This window comes from Haliotis cracherodii, unplaced genomic scaffold (genome assembly GCF_022045235.1).
Source record: "Haliotis cracherodii isolate W230 unplaced genomic scaffold, xgHalCrac1.p SCAF_19, whole genome shotgun sequence".
In the NCBI taxonomy this organism is placed as follows: domain Eukaryota; kingdom Metazoa; phylum Mollusca; class Gastropoda; order Lepetellida; family Haliotidae; genus Haliotis; species Haliotis cracherodii.
In genome coordinates, this window is record NW_027266274.1 from 16,211,551 (window position 1) to 16,233,800 (window position 22,250).

At 39.2% G+C, this 22,250-nt stretch overlaps 1 pseudogene; it reads left to right on the forward strand.

The window, feature by feature from the left end:
- Positions 1-120: 120 nt before the first annotated feature.
- On the forward strand, positions 121-19,830 carry LOC139466992 (uncharacterized; annotated as a pseudogene).
- Positions 19,831-22,250: the final 2,420 nt, after the last annotated feature.

Consider the following 22,250-nt stretch of genomic DNA (forward strand, 5'->3'; position numbering starts at 1 on the left):
AATGACTGCCTGATGCTGGCATGTATTGGAGGTAACATGGCTATTGTGAAACACCTGCTGTCCTTGAAAACATTTGACATCAACAGACGAGATAGATCAAGGAAACAAACAACAGTTACGATGGCAGCTGAAAGAGGACACTATGATGTTTATAATGTTCTTGTGTTGGAGGGAGCTGATCTGTCACTAACTAATGAAGACAACGATGAATTTGGACATGTGAGGGAAGCAGCGTGTCCATAGTGAATCACCTCTTTTGCTTAAAACATCTGGCCAAGGTGAATGAAAATTCAGCCATAAAAATAACGAGTCCATTACTGAAGTGAGTCAGTTTGACACAGACCCAGTCACGGGCATAAACACGAAAGTTTCTGAGTTTGCCCACGTGCTACCGGAGTCTGCACGTGCAGCATTCGGTGTAAAGTGTTATCGACCCTGGAAGTACCCAAGACAGATTAAAAACAAGCCATGATTTATGCCAAAATGTGTGTTAAACATATTTATTTCCGTAAATTGTACACGTACTGGATTTGTGAGTGGTACGACTTATATATATACGTTCCATTCATCAAAAAAAAGTACAGAAGAGGTAGCAGTAACACCAGTGGATATGATGGAAGCTTTGTAAACTGTTTAGTGATCAATTTGTCTGTTAAATATAATCATGAAGGATACTAGACAATCCGTAACCATGTTGATTTGTACCCAACGAAAATGGTTAACCCCTACCTAAAAGTCTCGCCAGATTTGTACCTGTTTTGGAGCATTCAGATTCTTTTTGGCTGACCCGTACCCAAATATGGCGGAGCTGTATACAAATTTGGATGACCCGTACCCACTTATTTTTTAAAGCAAGATGCCCGAAACTGGGTTGTTTTAACGGGTATAGACCATGAACACGTGTTTCTAATCATTTATGCAACACTAAATTCTTTTATATTCTGACCTGCACTTTTATATAGATCTGTTCATGGCACTATTACATTTCCAAAATTCATTCATTTTACATTTCAAACATTCATTCATTATACATTTCAAACATTTATTCATTTTACATGCAAATATTCATTATTTTAAATTTCAAACATTCATTCATTATACATTTCAAACATGCATTCATTGTACATTTCAAACATTCATTCATTATACATGCAAATATTCATTCATCATAAATTTCAAATATTCATTCATTATACATATCAAACATTCATTCATTATAAATATCAAACATTCATTCATTATACATATCAACCATTCATTCATTATACATTTCACACATTCATTCATTATACATTTCAAACATTTATTCATTATACATGCGAATATTCATTCATTATAAATTTCAAACATTCATTCATTATACATATCAAACATTCATTAATTATACATATCAAACATTCAATCATTATACATATCAAACATTCATTCATTATAAATCTCATACATTCATTCATTATACATATCAAACATTCATTCATTATTCATATCAAACATTCATTCATTATACATTTCAAACATACATTCAATCATTCATTGGTGAATGAGGGGCGGTCGGGTAGCTTTGTTGTTCGATTCTCCACATGGTTACAATGTATTTGTCCTCAAGTTGCCTTTATTTCACAACTCAATCAAAAGAGAGCGTGCCAGCAGAAGTCTGTAAGCTGTTGTCTCTCTCCATAACCTGAAGAGTTTGCCTTGGTGTGACAAATGATATAGGTTTGTATTGGGTTCGGATTCGCTCTTTAGTCATACGAGTCATCCAGTCGATTAGGTACGAGTGGGTACGGGTTGTCCAACATGTTGGTACGAGTCATCCAGTTGATTAGGAACAAGTTGGTACGCGTTGTCCAACACTTGGGTACGAGTCATCCAGTTGATTAGGAACGAGTGGGTACGGGTTGTCCAACACTTGGGTATGAGTCATCCAGTTGATTAGGAACGAGTGGGTACGGGTTGTCCAACACTTAGGTACGAGTCATCCAGTTGATTAGGAACGAGTGGGTACGGGTATCTAACACTTGGGTACGAGTCATCCAGTCGATTAGGAACGAGTGGGTACGGGTTGTCCAACACTTGGGTACGAGTCATCCAGTTGATTAAGAACGAGTGGGTACGGGTTGTCCAACACTTGGGTACGAGTCATCCAGTTGATTAGGAACGAGTGGGTACATTTATCCAACACTTGGGTACGAGTCATCCAGTTGATTAAGAACAAGTGGGTACGGGTATCCAACACTTGGGTACGAGTCATCCAGTTGATTAGGAACGAGTGGGTACGGGTTGTCCGACGCTTGGGTCTGAGTCATCCAGTTCATTAGGAACGACGGTACGGGTATCTAACACTTGGGTACGAGACATCCAGTTGATTAGGAACGAGTGGGTACTGACGCTATGTTGGTGTCAAATATTGTAAATTTAATTAATGTGGTTTTAATTAATTAATTGATGTATGTCATGTTACCATTTGTTACCCACTAGTTATTGAAGATTTCCCGATTCCTCTAGCGTGTTGTAGAGTATATTTCACTTTGGATATTAATGGTAATTAAACTTGATTGCACTGAATGACTTATTCCATCCGCTGTTTGTCATGTCTAAGGTTTCGGTGACCTGTCAATTATGTTTATGTTTGGCATAATGACTGTTAATAACTTGGATGTCCGTTTTCACATCAAAATCATAGATTCATGATAAAGTATTTTCCTGTTGTCTACACCATACATGCATTATTCAGACACATAGGCACACAATGTGTACGTTCCTGTATCTCTTGAATTTGTACCTGTAATATGATATTAGTTCCCTGGTCTGACATACCTTGCCGACAATTCAAGGCAATATTGACAATATGTTTGTCCGTTTTTTCAGTTAGCATTTGATAAGTATTTTAGTCCATCTTGTTACTGTCCGAATAATAACAGGACATATAGGAGAACATCAATACCTGGAATGAGGGTTTATTTGCCGCTTGGTCTGAACCGTGCTTGTCCTTAATTTTGTAATATCAGATATCAGCACAAATCAGTTTGTTTATCATATTTGATCTATTGTTGAACGTCGCCCTCAGCAATATTCCAGCTATATGACGGCGGTCTGTAAATAATCGAGTCTGGAACAGACAATCCAGTGATTGATATCGATCCACGCAATTGCCGTTCTATTCAGACACTTTGTATATCATGAGGACAATACCAATTGATAAAAGCAACTGATCGTTTTGTAAATTCCACTTGTTATAGAGTTAACCATCGCCTAAGATCGCAGCCACTGACGCTATGTTGGTGGCAAATATTGTGAATTTTATTATAAGAAATAAAATATTAAAGTAAATAATAAGATTTCAGATACTTTCCGTGTTACATTTTCATAGTTGATAGCTGTTCGCAGCACTTGTCAGACATGACCTAATTACCACTGTGCATCACTACGCTATTTACATCCATGAATAATCTACCGACTGATGATATATGCATTATTATCGTACAGGTTGATGTATGTGTTACCTCTAATAAATTCTCTTGATGTCCTCACTATTTCTACAGTGCCCTGATTGTTTTCGGACAAACATGACATTCGGGACATTACATTTAAAGCCTCAGTAAAGCCTTCAAAAAGTTGTATGGTAGACATGTGGAGACATTTCCAAATTTGACGCATCAGTGACAAAAATATTCTTGATGTAATTTCCTACTTTGACGTGTACAATTTTGTCATACAGGTACTTTATATGTATATAATTTTCCAATGTGCATACAGATTTCCATAACTTATTCACACAAAGAAATATAAAGTTAGAAGTTAAAAGTAAAGTGAACCTCAAGGGGGGCACGGGTGGCCCAGTGGTCTAAGGCGACGCGATTCTCTGTGCAGAGTTGCGTCCCTTGAGCACGCAAGAAACTTATGATTGTGGGTTCAAATCCCGGTTCGCCCCGATTATGTTTATAGGTTTGTCAGCACCATACCCGTGCTTGTGGGTTTCACTGAAGTGGTAAACGTCTGAGACCTGCATCACTTCGGGCTTTCCTCCCACATTAAGCTGACATGCCGTGATATGACTGGAATACTGTTAAAAGCGGCGTTAAACCCAACTCTCTCACTCACTCACTCACTCACTCACTCACTCACTCACAGTTGGCGCACTGACGTCACACAATACAAGGTATAATGTTAAATAATGTCACAGCTTGACCTGTCGGTCCCTTGTGACGTTGTCCGTCATTTGTAATGAAGGATGACTGATTGACGCCCCTAGCGAGTCAAGGGCAAGTTTCCGCTTCAGCATAAGATAAGCATAAATGTCAATCAAGTTAAGTCAATTTATTCATGTTCAGTCAAATCAAAGTCTATAATATCCATTGCATGTACATGTATAATCCAATGAAAATGCAGCATTTTACATTCTAACGATAGACAATGGTTATTGTATTTCTGTTGATATAATTATTACCGGCGTGTTGATATGAGTTGTTTTTTTTAAAATACTTTTAATGTTATATAGATTTACATTGTGTAACATGACATGTAATATACTTACATGTAATTGTGCCTTCAGTTTTGTATTTCCTTTTAAGTCCATTAAAGGGCAATATATCATCTTCATTACAGAGATCTTTAATAGTGTAAATTCCCTTTAAAAAACAATTTCTTATAATGAAATCGGTTTTTTAACTAAAGGTTACACCAAAGAGGTTATGATAGTACCTCTCCAATGTTTGTGGATGCATGGTACATCAGTGCATGCCATGCATCTAGCATCAATTACTTAGTTTGAAGTGTATACTATGCATGGTACATCAATTACTTAGTTTGAAGTGTATACCATGCATGTAGCATCAGTTACTTTGTTTGAAGAGTATACCATGCATGGTACATCAATTACTTAGTTTGAAGTGTATACCATGCACGGTACATCAATTACTTTGTTTGAAGTGTATTCTATGCATGGTACATCAATTACTTAGTTTGAAGTGTATATCATGCATGGTGCATCAATTACTTAGTTTGAAGTGTATTACTTAGTTTGAAGTGTATTCTATGCGTGGTACATCAATTACTTGGTTTGAAGTGTATATCATGCATGGTACATTTATAACTTAGTTTGAAGTGTATACGATGCATGGTTCATCAGCTACTTAGTTTGAAGTGTATATCATGTATTGTAGATCAATTACTTGGTTTGAAGTGTGTAGCATGCATGTAGCATCAATTCCTTAGTTTGAAGTGTATAACATGCATGGTACATCAGTTACTTAGTTTGAAGTGTATACCATGCGTGGTACATCAATTACTTAGTTTGAAGTGTATTACTTAGTTTGAAGTGTATTCTATGCGTGGTACATCAATTACTTGGTTTGAAGTGTATACGATGCAGGGTACATCAATTACTTAGTTTGAAGTGTATAAGATGCATGGTACATCAGTTACTTAGTTTGAAGTGTATACCATGCGTGGTACATCAATTACTTAGTTTGAAGTGTATACGATGCATGGTACATCAATTACTTAGTTTGAAGTGTATACCATTCATGGTACATCAGTTACTTAGTTTGAAGTGTATACCATGCATGGTACATCAATTACTTAGTTTGAAGTGTATACCATGCATGGTACATCAATTACTTAGTTTAAAGTGTATATCATGCATGGTACATCAATTACTTAGTTTGAAGTGTATACCATGCAGGGTACATCAATTACTTATTTTGAAATGTATACCATGCATGGTACATCAATTACTTAGTTTGAAGCGTATACGATGCATGGTACATCAATTACTTAGCTTGAAGTGTATACGATGCATGGTACATCAATTACTTAGTTTGAAGTGTATACCATGTATTGTAGATCAATTACTTGGTTTGAAGTGTATAGCATGCATGTAGCATCAATTACTTAGTTTGAAGTGTATACCATGCATGGTACATTTATAACTTAGTTTGAAGTGTATACGATGCATGGTTCATCAGCTACTTAGTTTGAAGTGTATATCATGTATTGTAGATCAATTACTTGGTTTGAAGTGTGTAGCATGCATGTAGCATCAATTCCTTAGTTTGAAGTGTATAACATGCATGGTACATCAGTTACTTAGTTTGAAGTGTATACCATGCGTGGTACATCAATTACTTAGTTTGAAGTGTATTACTTAGTTTGAAGTGTATACCATGCGTGGTACATCAATTACTTAGTTTGAAGTGTATACGATGCAGGGTACATCAATTACTTAGTTTGAAGTGTATACCATGCATGGTACATCAGTTACTTAGTTTGAAGTGTATACCATGCATGGTACATCAATTACTTAGTTTGAAGTGTATACCATGCATGGTACATCAGTTACTTAGCTTGAAGTCTATACGATGCATGGTACATCAGTTACTTAGTTTGAAGTGTATACCATCCATGGTAAATCAGTTACTTGGTTTGAGGTGTATCCGATGCATGGTACATCAATTAGTTGGTTTGAAGTGTATACGATGTATGGTACATCAATTACTAGGTTTGAAGTGTATACCATGCATGGTTCATTTATAACTTAGTTTGAAGTGTATACGATGCAGGGTACATCAATTACTTAGTTTGAAGTGTATACGATGCATGGTACATCAGTTACTTAGTTTGAAGTGTATATCATGTATTGTAGATCAATTACTTGGTTTGAAGTGTATAGCATGCATGTAGCATCAGTTACTTAGTTTGAAGTGTATAACATGCATGGTACATCAGTTACTTAGTTTGAAGTGTATACGATGCATGGTACATCAATTACTTAGTTTGAAGTGTATACGATGCATGGTACATCAATTACTTAGTTTGAAGTTTTTCCATGCATGGTGCATCAGTTACTTAGTTTGAAGTGTATACCATGCATGGTACATCAATTACTTAGTTTGAAGTGTATACCATGCATGGTGCATCAGTTACTTAGTTTGAAGTGTATACCATGCATGGTACATCAATTACTTAGTTTGAAGTGTATACCATGCATGGTACATCAATTACTTAGTTTGAAGTGTATACGATGCATGGTTCATCAATTACTTAGTTTGAAGTTTTTCCATGCATGGTACATCAGTTACTTAGTTTGAAGTGTATATCATGCACGGTACATCAATTACTTAGTTTGAAGTGTATTCAATTCATGGTGCATCAGTTACTTAGTTTGAAGTGTATACCATGCATGGTACATCAATTACTTAGTTTGAAGTGTATACCATGCATGGTACATCAATTACTTAGTTTGAAGTGTATACGATGCATGGTACATCAATTACTTAGTTTGAAATGTATACGATGCATGGTACATCAATTACTTAGTTTGAAGTGTATACCATGCATGGTGCATCAATTACGTTCGGCGCATCAGACGATATATCTTCCGGAATAGGAAACTTCAGGAATAAAGCATGTTCGGTAACAACAGCTTGTTTTATGGTACCTGACACTGTTCTTCTAGTACATACAAGAAATATACAAATTATGTAAACAAGATAGAAAATGTGAAACCAGGAGGTTTGAATCTGTGCATTACGGAAGGAGAATTCACATGGATCTAAAATTGACGATAACGAAAGTAGAACACTGGCTCCTTCCTGGTTGTTTGAAGTGTATACGATGCAGGGTACATCAATTACTTAGTTTGAAGTGTATACGATGCATGGTACATCAGTTACTTAGTTTGAAGTGTATATCATGTATTGTAGATCAATTACTTGGTTTGAAGTGTATAGCATGCATGTAGCATCAGTTACTTAGTTTGAAGTGTATAACATGCATGGTACATCAGTTACTTAGTTTGAAGTGTATACGATGCATGGTACATCAATTACTTAGTTTGAAGTGTATACGATGCATGGTACATCAATTACATCAATTACTTAGTTTGAAGTGTTAGTCTGATTTTTTCGCTTGATGACATTATATTCTTCTTCTTTTTTACACGTATTTCAGTATACGGTTTTAGGCTTAGTAATTATGTTTAGGTAACTGTTGCCTACATATCCAGAATGGTCTAGTGAAAAATCGGAATCGGACCATCGAGAAAATATTGAGCTGGGAGAGAGAGGAGACAACCGCAGGGGAGACCATCCACACTGACATTTACAGTAGATGGCGCTGTGGCTGGACCATACACATACAATGTGGCTGTAATGGAAGGGAGTCAACTTCACGGGAGACAATCCACACAAACACTAACAGTAGGTGGCATTGTGGCAGGACTATCCACAGACACTGTAGCTGTGACAGAGAAAATTCAAAAGCAGGGGAGACAATCCACAAAAACACCAACTCTAGATGGCGCTGTGGCCGGACCATCCACAGACACTGTAGTTGTGAGAGAGGGCAGTCAGCAGCAGGAGAGACAATCCACACAAACAGCAACACTAGATGGCGTTGTGGTAGGACTATCCACAGACACTGTAGCTGTGGCAGAGATAATTCAGCAGCAGGAGAGACAATCCACACAAACATCAACACTAGATGGCGCTGTGGCCGGACCATCCACAGACACTGTAGCTGTGACAGAGAAAATTCAACAGCACGGGAGGCAATCCACACTGACATTTACGCTAGATGGCGCTGTGGCCAGACCATCCAAAGACGATCTATCCATGACAGAGGGGAGTCAACAGCAGGGGAGACAATCCATACTAACATCAACACTAGATGGCGCTGTGGCCGGACTACACACAGACAATGTAGCTGTGACAGAGTGGAGTCAACAGCAGGGGAGACAATCCATACTTACACCAATACTAGATTGCACCGTGTCCGGACCATCCACAGACACTGTAGCTGTGACAGAGTGGATTCAACAGCACGGGAGGCAATCCACACTGACATTTACGCTAGATGGCGCTGTGGCCAGACCATCCAAAGACGCTCTATTCGTGACAGAGGAGAGTGAACAGCAGGGGAGACAATCGACTTCCACAACCACCCACAACTTCATAGGTGAGTCCTCCCCTGTCATCATGGTGGCCTTGTGTTTGGAGCAGTCCCTTGTCATGCTGAAGTCCATGGTTAGATTCAGTACAGCTTTACAATGAGTGATGTCTACTGTTGATGTCTCCCAATTTGGTATATCGTCGCAATGTTGGTTAACGTAGTATTATACCTTGCGCAACTAATGGAACTAAAGCTAGGACTAAGAAGTAAGATATTTTGTAGGTTACCTGAATCATGCATACAATGGAATAGATTGAATAGCATCCTGATTTGATGTTTCAAATCAAAAGTCATCTTCACCTTGGCATGAAGCACACATATTCACTCACACCTGGAACACGCTCAGAGACGTGTTTGTGTGTAAATGCACACAGTTACTTTGATGTTTAGCTCAGGTGTTTTTGGAGGGTGCAACCGGTGGTGAAGGATACGCTTACCTTTTCGCGAACACCTGGCATCATTACTATTTGATATTGATTCATAAACACATGCTCATGATTTAATCGGAATTGTACAATAGACTCTGCTTTACGCAGATATTTCCATTGGATATGGAAATGGTTTTGCCGCTTTATGTATCCATAAATAATGGGTCTTCATCCATTGTTAATCTGCCTTTTGATCTGTTGGATAGCTCTGTTTTCTCACTGAATTGTCTGTCATTTTACAGTTTTCTTCCCAAAACGTCTGTACACATTTAGAGCTGCAAAACCACAAATGGAGAAAAAACAAACACTATGTGCAACCTCACCATGGTCCAAAAGGACAATATAGACAATAGACAATATATAAACAGTAAATATAATTAAAATTGCAAAGCTCTATGTTTGTAGGTTGAGAGATAGTACTTAAACATACTTGGTTTCCCGTCTCTTTCAACCCTTGGCTTTGTATATTGCAAGCCCGCCCCTCTTCTACAGTCCCGAGGTCCATAACCTTCTTTGTATTTTGGTCTCGCTTTCAACCTTTCACTATTGCCTATCACATTTTGCTGGAGCCATACACAGTCGATCCCTCATCCATGTAATGTAAATAGTGGAATTGAGGTACATTTCTGTTTTCAAACATTTTGAAAAGACAGTAAGACAGTTGAATATGACCCAGTAATCATCATATCTTCTGTCATCATCAGCATGGATAGAAATGTAGTTGGTGTCAAGTGTGCCCCATGGCACTCATAAATGTGCTCAGGAAAGAAAGTGTGTCAACTAGATGAATAATATTGATCCACTGTTGAAAATGGTAAATGTCATTTCCCAACTTAAGATAATGAGCATATGCACTATAAGCCGAAGAAGTTTATTCGGTATCAAAGGCTGCCTGGCCAAGAGTACAATACATGAGATACGTGTTTGCACGTGGACAGGTGGGGCAATTATTATACTATCTCAATACAATATTTTTGATGCATTTACAGGCAGATTTCTTTTTCAGCTATATAGCAATATCTTTAATTAGATTAATATTTGTTGTTGCTACTAGTTGAACAAATTTTGATCGTGATGGATACTTGTAATAATAGCCTGGGATGTAGAGCTCTCTGTTTTTCATATAAAATGGACACTAAAAAAAATGGTATTCATCTTCATTAATATTATAACTACATTTCTTGGTCTAAAGTAAATCAGTATTGACTTTGTCATTGTATCGAAAGTGTTGAATACGTTGAGTGTGCCACATGGCCACATGGCAGTCGAATGAGTGAGTTTGATTTTACGCCGCTTTTAACAATATTCCAGCAATATCACGGCGGGGGAAACCAGAAATGGGCTTCACACATTCTACCCATGTCGGGAATCGAACCCGGGTCTTCGGCGTACCGAGCGAATGCTTTAACACCTAGGCTACCTGACCGCCCCCATGGCACTAAAAAAATATGTCAGTTTGTCTGTGTGCCCGTAAGGCATCAACAACTATTTTAGCAATGTCATTATGATTGTAACCGAATTTAGTTGTTTCCCTGCTCCGGGTTGTGCAGTACCACAGTATGACCTGTCCATCTCCTCGCATGTTGTTTCCCTGCTCCAGGTTGTTCAGTATCCCAGTATGACCTACCCAACTCCTCTAACATTGTTTTCCTGTTCCAGGTTGTTCAGTATCCCAGTACAAACTATCCAACTCCTCTAACGTTGTTTCCTGCTCCAGGTTGTTCAGTAACCCAGTATGACCTGTCCAACTCCTCTAACGTTGTTTTCCTGCTCCAGGTTGTTCAGTATCCCAGTATGACCTGTCCAAGTCCCCAAACGTTGTTTTCCTGCTCCAGGTTTTTCAATATCCCAGGCACTCGTGAAGAGCAACCTCCTCGTGGTGAGTGCTGGGTAGCGCTAATAGCTCTTCCCCCGTGTGGAACCGGGGTAGAATATTTCCACAGCACCCCATTGCTGGTCGTAAAAGGCGACCGAATTGGGCAACCTGTTTGCCGTGGGTTGCGTCCCTGTGTCGGTGGAGGAAGGGATTCTGGTGGTTGAGGGCACTTGGGGCCAGGAACAGTGTTCCTTTTGCCCAACACACCACTTTGACCCTAACTTCACCCAGACGGGTGGTAGAATGGGCCCGGTTTTATCAATCGGCTGGTCACGCCATGCCCTGTGCATGGTCCGCTTTGATGTTGACTATATATTTACTGATATTCCACACAATTATTTTGGAAAACATCAAAAATTGTATGTTCTAAATCTGCCTAGAGTCCCATGCCTGAAGGCGGTGGCTCATGGGCCAATCTGGCATTATTGACCTCCGGGTTCTATTTGTCTTCAGAAAATTGTCAAGGGCGGAACCAGCCTGACGTTATTCTGTTTGACTCTGTTAGCTTCCCGTGTCTGTATTGCTCGAGTATAGCATGCCTGTAACCCTGGTGTTTGTAGTCGGTTTCCACTGCAGCACCGTCCTTGTAGACACTCCATGGTGGGTGGGGAGCAGGGGTGTCGAATATCCTCTTTCCATTATGGCTACCCAACAGATCACTGGTTCTCGACAAAAAAACAAAAAAAGGCATATTGATACAGATCCTGCAATATCTTCTGATGAGGATTCTGTACAAAATATTGACTCTTGGCCTCGTTTTCTGGTTGTTGAAGGGATTGATGGTGAGCCTCTCAAACTCAATCCCTTTGTAGTTTCGAAATCTATCGAAGGTATTTGTGGTACTGTGAAGAATGTCACTCGTCTTCGTTCCGGTTCACTGCTCGTGGAGTGTGCAAGGAGACAGCAGTCTCTGAATCTACTCAATGCTGATCATTTTGCACATACAGAGATTGTTGTCTCTGTGCATAAAACACTCAATTCATGTAGAGGCATTGTTCGTGACCGTGCGAAGTGCCTCTCAGATATGTCAGAAGATGAAATTGTAGCAGAATTGAAACCTCAAGGTGTATCTTCAGTTAAACGGTTCAGCAGGAAAGATGGTAACAACATCATCCAAACTAATACGTACCTTTTTACGTTCAATCTCTCAAAGCTTCCAACCTCAATAAAAGCAGGATATTTCAACATCGGAGTGGATGTGTATATACCAAATCCGCTCCGTTGTTTTAAATGTCAACAATTTGGACATGGAGCGAGATCCTGTCATCACACCCAAGTTTGCTTCCGCTGTAGTGAGTCTCATGATAGCACTGACTGCACAAATACCATCAAATGTGCAAACTGCAGCGGTGTTCACATGTCCACTTCAAAATCATGTCCATCCTTTATAACACAAACCAAAATTCTGAAACTAAAGTACACCAATGATATTTCATTTAGAGACGCAAAGAAACTGGTAACCAGTGAACCAACCACTTCTGCCTCTTCATTGACTTATTCTGCTGCAATCTCATCTTCTCCTATCAAAGCTGATAATGGTTGTCAAACAGCTCTAAGCTGGGTGTCGAATGTTAAAAAAATACTGTACCAAATTGATACTAATGACACCAGCACTTCTACCATTCAACCAGACACTGAACCAGACACTGTACCCGACTTGAGAAAAAATAGACCGCTTTCGAAAAGTGAAAAGAAACAACGTAAAAAAGAAGCAAGGGCCCTTAAACATGTTGAGGTGCCTTTGCCCTTGATTGTTCCTCTGGAGGTTCATAACCCTTTTGAACCTCTGGATATGGAGGTTGCTCCATCGCTGCCATTACAGCGTAGAGGAAGTTCCCCCCGCTCACGATCTCCAATTAAGCCCCCATGATTTGTTCTCCCACTTTAATACAATGGAATTGTAGAGGACTTCGGACCAATTATAACGACCTTCTGCTATTAATTCAGGATTTAAAACCATCAGCATTTTGTCTTCAAGAAACTTTCCTCAAATCAACAGATAATTTTAATTTAAGACAGTATGATTCCTACCATTGCTTTTCTCCTCCGGGGGATAAAGCTACTGGAGGATCTTCTGTTATGGTGAGGCAGGGCGTCATTCATAGTCCTGTTCCTCTAAATACTCCTCTTCAGGCTGTTGCAGTCCGTGTCACATTGAATGTTGTATTTACATTGTGTTCTTTATACATTCCACCTTCTTATTCTCTGCGACAGTCCGATCTTCAGGCACTTTATGACCAACTCCCTAAACCCTGTGTTCTCATGGGAGATTTGAATGGCCATAACCCACTTTGGGGTAGTACTGACAGCAATACAAAGGGTAAATTACTTGAGGAATTTTTCTTAAATAATGATTTATGCATTTTTAATGACGGTTCAACCACTTATCTACATCCAGCAACTGGTACTTACTCTTGTCTGGATTTATCAGTTGTAGATTCTAACTTACTAAGTGAATTTGAATGGTCAGTCCACGATGACCTCTGTGGAAGTGACCATTTTCCGACCATTTTAGAATCTGTGACTCCATCTGATGTTCCCCCATCTTCACGTTGGAATTTTACTAAAGCCAACTGGGCATTATATGAAGTCCTTTGTTCTAACAAACTAAACCCTGACGTATTTCTTGATGTTCCCGACTCTATACAACTGTTCTCCGATGAGCTCACTAAAATAGCTGATGAATGTATTCCGAAGTCCTCCTCAAATCCTCACATACGTAAACCATGGTTCAACATTGATTGCAAACAAGCTAGGAAGGCACGGAAAAAGGCTGAAAAATATTTCCGACGCCATCCAATGGTCCATAATCTCAATAAATTTAAAATTGTTAATGCTAAAACCCGGCGCACTTTCAAACAAAACAAACGTCAATCTTGGCAAAATTATGTATCCAAGATAAATTCACGGACGCCAATGTCCAAGGTATGGAACATGATTCAGAAAATAAAAGGTAAGGGTTCTAAGTCAAGCATACACCATCTCAAAGATGGGGATCAATTATTAACTGATACATCAGATATTGCAAATAAACTTGGTGAAACTCTGGCTCAACATTCTTCCTCGTCTAATTATGTCCCTCAATTTCAAAAATTCAAAAAGCTGCAGGAAAAGAAACCTTTACATTTTAATTCAGATAACGGGGAAGATTACAATGAAGTCTTTTCCATTCATGAGCTCAATACAGCACTTGGACAGGCTCATGACACTGCTGCAGGGTCTGATAATATCCATTATCAACTCTTAAAACATTTACCGCAATCCTGTTTAGAAACCCTTTTGATATTATTTGATAAAATCTGGACGTCAGGAGAATTTCCTTCTTCGTGGCGTGAAGCTATCATTGTTCCAATACCTAAACCTGGACGTGACCATACAGTTCCTTCCAATTATCGACCCATTTCATTGACTAGCTGCGTTTGCAAAACCATGGAACGCATGGTCAATAATAGATTAACATGGTACTTGGAATCCAATAACTTAATCACAAATATTCAATGTGGCTTCCGTAAAAATCGCAGTACCATTGACCATTTAGTTCGATTGGAGTCATTCGTTAAGAATGCCCTTATAAACAAACAACATGCAGTGTCTATCTTTTTCGATCTAGAAAAAGCATATGACACTACATGGAAGTATGGTATTTTAAAAGATTTACATGATTTTGGATCTCGAGGCCGTTTGCCTCAATTTATATCCCAGTTTTTAACTGACAGGCAATTTCAAGTCCGCGTGGGTTCAACCCTGTCTGATCATTATAATCAGGATCAGGGTGTCCCACAAGGCAGTATTTTGTCTGTCACTTTGTTTAGTATTAAAATCAACAGTTTAGCAAAGGTTTTAAACGATTCAATTGATGGATCGTTGTTTGTGGATGACTTTAATGTTTCTTGCCGTGGTAGGAACATGCATACGATTGAGAGGCAAATGCAACTGTGTTTAAATAAAATCCAAAAATGGTGTTTAGAAAATGGCTTTAAATTTTCCAAATCTAAAACTAACTGTATTCACTTTTGCAGAAAATATAAACCTCACAAAGACCCTGAACTAATATTAGATAACACCCCCATTAAAGTTGTAAAAGAAGCGAAGTTTTTGGGTATAATTTTTGATCATCATTTAACCTTTTTACCTCATATCAAATACTTAAAGAACAAATGTCTGAAAGCCCTAGATTTGTTAAAAGTTGTCTCTAATTCCAAGTGGGGAGGGGATCAGAAAACCCTCCTCCAGCTATACCAAGCTCTCATACGCTCTAAACTTGATTATGGCTCCATCATTTATGGTGGGGCTTGTAAGAGCAATTTAAAATTATTGGACACTATTCATCACCGAGGCCTGAGGCTTTGTCTTGGAGCCTTCCGAACTTCACCTATTCACAGTTTGTATGTGGAGGCTGATGAGCCATCCCTTCAACAACGACGCATTAAATTATGTTTACAGTATATCTCTAAATTATGTTCCACTAAATCAAATCCAGCATATGGCTGTGTTTTTAATCCTCTGTACAAAAATCTCTATAATAAAAAGACATCTCTTATTCCACCACTTGGAATAAGAATACAATCTGATGTTTCTGCTGCCCAAATCAATCTTGACACCATAGCCCCCACTCGGCTGTTCACTTCGCCGCCTTGGCAGTTAGTCAAGCCAGAGGTGGACCTGACATTAAGTAAACTAAAAAAATCGGACACAAATCAACTAATTTATCAACAGCAATATAATGAATTACGTAACACGTATGATACTCACAGATCTATATTTACAGATGGATCCAAGGATGATGACGCTGTTGCCAGCGCAACCGTCATTGGATCCAGGACTATCTCAACCAGATTACCAGATAAATGTTCTATTTTCACAGCGGACGCAAATGCTATTTTAACAGCTCTAAAATATATCCACAGCCAAACTAAATATAAACAGTTCATTATTTTTTCAGACTCTCTTTCTTGCATTCAAGCTATTAAAAACATGTCTTCCACGCATCCACTTTTAATGGAAATTGTTGAACTGTTTACTGATCTTGCTACTGGCCAATACGACATCGTTTTCTGTTGGTTACCTAGCCATGTTGGAATCACTGGTAACACGATGGCTGATGCTGCTGCAAAAGCAGCTCTCAACAAATCTGTGACACCACTTCTTCTTCCCTACAGTGATTATAAACCCGTGATAAGATCTTACATCCGTGATCTAATGCAAAAGAAGTGGGACACTCAAGTAGGTATCAATAAATTACATGAAATTAAACCAACTATCGGTTACACCTACTTGGGCTGTCAGTCCAGATTTGAGGAGGTCATAATGCGACGATGTCGTATTGGCCACAGTAGATATACACATGAGTATATATTAAAAGGTGAGGATCCTCCGTTTTGTGTCCCTTGTGATGAAAGAATCACAGTCAAGCATGTCCTGCTTGACTGCATTGATTTTTCCATCACAAGGGATAACTATTTCCAGGTCAAAACTATTAAGGATCTTTTTAATACTATAAGTACTCATTTACTTATTGTTTTTTTAAAAGAAATTGAACTGTATCATAAATTCTGTTAATCTGTTTTGTGTATAATAACTTTTTTAAAATTAGTAGAATGAATTTATATCTGAGATTGTTAGTGGCAGTATCCTTGAAGGGGGTTAAAGTACTGTAAAATTATTGTCCCCCTGAGAGGGTATTGTAAGTCCCTGTCATTCACGGAATATTTCCATTTACTACGCTTTTAAACGTAGAATTTCTGTCATTTTAATTGTGGTTAAAATTATGTACACTCGCCAGCGACTGAAGGGATGATGTAAATCCTGCTAGGGTCCATGCAGGTAGCAAAGGTACTGTAAGTCCCCATGGTCCCTAGTATGGTGATCTACCTTCAGTTGTTGGCGATCTATAGCCTGTTTTTAAAATGTAATGTATATGATAGTGCTATTGATTTTATTATTACATACTAGTTTTAAATTTTATTGCTGTGATACGTCTAGTTGTTTTACTGTCTCTCGTTGGCAGGTTTTTACATACGTTTCATCATATGTATTATATTTAACTTTTGATAGTCACGATATGGCTGAAATATTGCCGATGTGACTTAAAATTTTAACTCACTCACTCACTCACTCATTCAATATCCCAGTATGACCCGTCCAACTCCTCTAACGTTGTTTTCCTGCTCCAGGCTGTGTAGTATCCCAGTATGACCTGTCCAACTCCTCTAACGTTGTTTCCTGCTCCAGGTTGTTCAGTAAACCAGTATGACCTGTCCAACTCCTCTAACGTTGTTTTCCTGCTCCAGGTTGTTGAGTAAACCAGTTTGACCTGTCCAACTCCTCTAACATTGTTTTCCTGCTCCAGGTTGTTGAGTATCCCAGTATTGCCTGTCCAACTCCTCTAACGTTGTTCTCCTACTCCAGGTTGTTCAGTAAACCAGTATGACCTGTCCAACTCCTCTAACCTTGTTTCCTGCTCCAGATTGTTCAGTATCCCAGTATGACCTGACGAACTCCCCAAACCCCAAACAGGTTGTTCAGTATTCCAGTATGACCTGTCCAAGTCCCCAAACGTTGTTTTCCTGCTCCAGGTTGTTCAATATCCCAGTATGACCTGTCCAACTCCTCTAATGTTGTTTTCCTTCTTCGGGTTGTTCAGTATCCCAGTATGACCTGTCCAACTCCTCTCACGTTGTTTCTTGCTCCAGGTTGTGCAGTATCCCAGTATGACCTGTCCAACTCCTCTAACGTTGTTCTCCTACTCCAGGTTGTTCAGTATCCCAATATGACCTGTCCAACTCCTCTAACGTTGTTCTCTTACTCCAGGTTGTTCAGTATCCCAGTATGACCTGTCCAACTCCTCTAACGTTGTTTGCTGCTCCGGGTTGTTCAGTATCCCAGGATAATCTGTCCAAATCCTCTGATATTGTTTCCTGCTCCGGGTTGTTCAGTAACCCAGTATTACCTGTCCAACTCCTCTAACGTTGTGTCCCTGTTCCAGGTTGTTCAGTAAACCAGTATGACCTGTCCAAATCCTCTAACGTTGTTTCCATGCTCCAGGTTGTTAAGTAAACCAGTATGACCTGTCCAACTCCTCTAACACTTCATTTGGGAATCACGGACATCGAGGCTGTCCACCCAAAGGTAAATGTCGGTGAACAGTCATTAGCCACATATGGAGGCCGCTATATGTGATTTACAAAAGGTGTCCTCAACCACTACTTCATATTTCGCCTGTGATTGGAACAGATTTAATATTTGACAATTCCCTTATTTTAATGGAACACAAACCACATACTATGATCCACATGCTAAAATCATTTTTGTACAATATTTGATATTTTGAATAGAAAGTGTGTTTTTTTTAATTGTGCATTGTATTTATATATTTTTTAAATTTAGCCCCTTATATATCAATACTTATTTATGTGATGATGTGCTGTAATACTTTCATGTCCATGTTTTCAGAGTCTCTTCGCATCAGGATCAAGCAGCTGAATGAAGTGTTTAAGGAAACTCACACTCTTCATAAAGCAGAAGATCTTCTGAAAAGGCACAACCATGTGGCAATTTGTGGACCTCCTGGGGACTGGAAAACAAGCACTGCTCTCAAGATATGTGAGAAATATCTCCACAAAAAATACGAAGTTGTGTTTGTTGATAATATTTAAGTGTTTGATGTGGAAACAATCATTCAACGAACATGTGACATGCTGGTTGTGTTTGATGATATATTTGGTTCTGTAGCATTTCCTTCAAATTTGGAGAAAATTCATAAAGTGTTAATTGCCCTGGTTGATGCTTTGGTAAACACTTCATTCCAACAGGAACAAGCAGCCAAGAAGAAAAGAGATGAGAAGAAATCAAAGGCAGCTAGAATGAATAAAGATGAGACTAAACCGGATGCAGATGAGAAGCCCAAAAAGGCCCGCTTTATTTTCACATCCAGAAGCTACAACTGGAATGAAGGACGTGGAAAAATGCACCAGTTCAAGGTCAGTCTCTTCAAGCCTGAAAGTGTCGTTGACATGACCAAGACTGGTTTGACAATTGAGGAGAAGGAATCTATTCTGAATTCGTTCAAGAAAAGAAGTCAAACGTGTGATATCTCCATTCATGACAAGAACATTATTACTCACGTACAAGACAGCATGTTTGGTTTTCCTTTGATCTGTAAACTGTATTGTACAAACCCAGCCTTCCAGATGTACAACATAATTGACTTCTTCAAGAACCCTGTGACCTACTTGAGAGGTGACCTTGACACCATTGTCCGTGAAGGCAGCAGCAGGTCGGCAACTCTAGTTCTCCTCGTCCTTTGCGGGGGAAAGTTGAACCTTGTCTCCTTTAAGGAGAAAGAGAAGAATATCACCGATCTGTTCCTGGCTTTAAAGGAGGAGGTAGCATTTTGCACCCAGACAGACATTGGCAAGGAGATTCGCAACTTTACTGACACCTACTGTACAGTGGACAATCATGTAGCCTTCTTCTCTCATCCATCCATCTACGATGCTGTGGCATGTGCCTTGGGGAATCTCAATGAAGTGTTTTTACTGGAACATTGTTCTCTGCAGTTTTTATATGAAAGAGTGAGGCTGAACAAGGATGATCACCTAAAGACGACCCATACTGATGATGTCACAAACAAGATCTACATCACCTCAAGTCTACACAGTCAATTGATCAGCAGATTGGTGGAGGGTGTCCGAGATGGATGCTTCAGATGGACAGTAGGCCACCCTGTATTCAGAAGTGCTCAAAAAGTCTCCGACTTCTTGACACAGATGATGGCAGACTTGCCAGATGTTGTTCACAGAAAGGATAAGAGCTCAGGTGAATGTTTTCTGTATTGGGTTTCACTGTCATTCACTGTTTGAATGCTCACTGTCACTGATGTGTCAGGAGGGAAGAAGTTTACATTCTGTACTCACTGACTTTTATGATAGTATCATAGGCTGTACACGAAATGGCAATTTAATGCATCTTCAACACATTGCTGCTGTACTAAAACAACATGGGAAATACGATGTAAACAGGAGGACATCGAGAGAGAAGACTCTGCTAATGACTGCTGCAGAGACAGGACATTTGGGTGTGTTCAACTTCCTCCTCCAAGAAGGGGCTGATGTTTCAGCGACAGACAAGGACCGTTACAACTGTCTTCATTATTCATGTAAATCAGGAAGCAAAGATATTGTAAATGTTATTATTAAACAGTTTCAATATCTGATCAATGACCGCGATGGTAAGGGAAACACACCTGTTATGGTGTGGCCTGAGTCAGGGCAGGTTGAAATCCTCAAGTTCCTTGTTTCACACAAAGCAGATCTTACTCTCGTGAATGATGACAAGCTAAACACTTTCCACATAGCATGTATCAATGTTATTGTATCAGTTGTAGAGTATCTGCTGACATGTGAACACATAACCATAGACATGGAGGCAAGAAGGTTCACACAGCATTAATGATGGCAGCTGAAGGAGGACACTAAGAACTTTATAATCTTCTTATGTTGAAGGGGGCTGATCTGTTACTTACTGATGAAGAGAACAAGGACTGTCTGATGTTGGCATGTGAGGGGATAACGTATCTATTGTGAAACACCTCTTGTCCCTGAAACGGTTTGACATCAACAAACGATGGGGATCTCAGAAACACCAGCAGTGATGATGGCAGCTGAAGGATTATGAACTTTATAATCTTCTTGTTTGGGAAAAAGCTGATTTGTCACTTACCCATGATGGCAACATGGACTGCCTGATGTTGGCATGTGTGGGGGGTAACACATCTATATTGAAACACCTCCTGTCCCTGAAAACATTTGACATCAACAGACGAGGGGGAGACCAGAGACAAACATCAGTCATGATGGCAGCCAGAAGAGGAGACTATGATGTTTATAATCTTCTTGTTTTGGAGAAAGCTGATCTGTCACTTACTGATAAATACAACAAGGACTGCCTTATGTTTGCATGTGAGGGAGGGAATGTGTCTATAGTTAAACACCTGCTGTCCTTGAAAAGATTTGGCCCAGGTGAAAGAAGATTAAAGGAATATGTCACTACTGCCGAAGCAAATAACTGCCAGGAAATTGTGAATCTTCTGAAGTCCTACTTGTAATTACGTTTTTATTACATGATGAACATCACGTGTGTACAGGCGCACGGCATATGCCTGACGCTGAATACAAGATATACAGGCTCGTTCTAGGGATGCTGTCATCTATACAGACAGTTATGCATAAACAGCAATGAGCTTGCATCTATGACAGATTCTGCATATGGAGTGAATATCATTTAGTTGCCACTAATCATGTACCCAACTATATGATTAACTTTTAACTATAACTTTAAACTGTCATAGTTATGCCTTATCATTTTACCAATAACATATCATTACTTTGTGTAACTTTCTGTCTCTCTGGTCTTATTTGAAGGATTGTGTGTTTTCAGAGTTGCTTGTTCTATTGTGTAATCAATGCCAGTAAATTTCATTTGAGATGTTTGCTGAGTTGAATGGGAATTAGAGTCAGTGGATGAGCTAACAAGATGTGCCTTGATTTGCCAGATCACATCAGCAACAACTATCAGCTCGTGGTGGATACTATTGCAAGGACGTTTATGACAAACAAAACTCAGGCTTTTGATGTTTTTGATTTGATGGCTCGAGTTAGATGCTCGGAGGAATCTTACCTTGATTTTGCTGTTGAGCTGAAGCTTCGTTGTGAGATTACTTTCCCTCAAATTGATGCTTAATCTGAACAGGCTTTGTGTGTGAACGAGATTTGTTGGCAATAGAAAGAAGGTATTTGAGGTGAAAAATGCATTGTCAGACTTTAATGTTGTTAGATCAGGCAGTGTCATTTTCTTGCCAATGTAGGACTATCGACCTTGCCGTAAAGTGATTCATGCCACCACTAATGTTGTTGATAAGACCACAGAACATTTAATATGGCTGAAATAATGCTGATGCAACGTTATACTTTACCTCACTCATTCACTCACAGAGGATT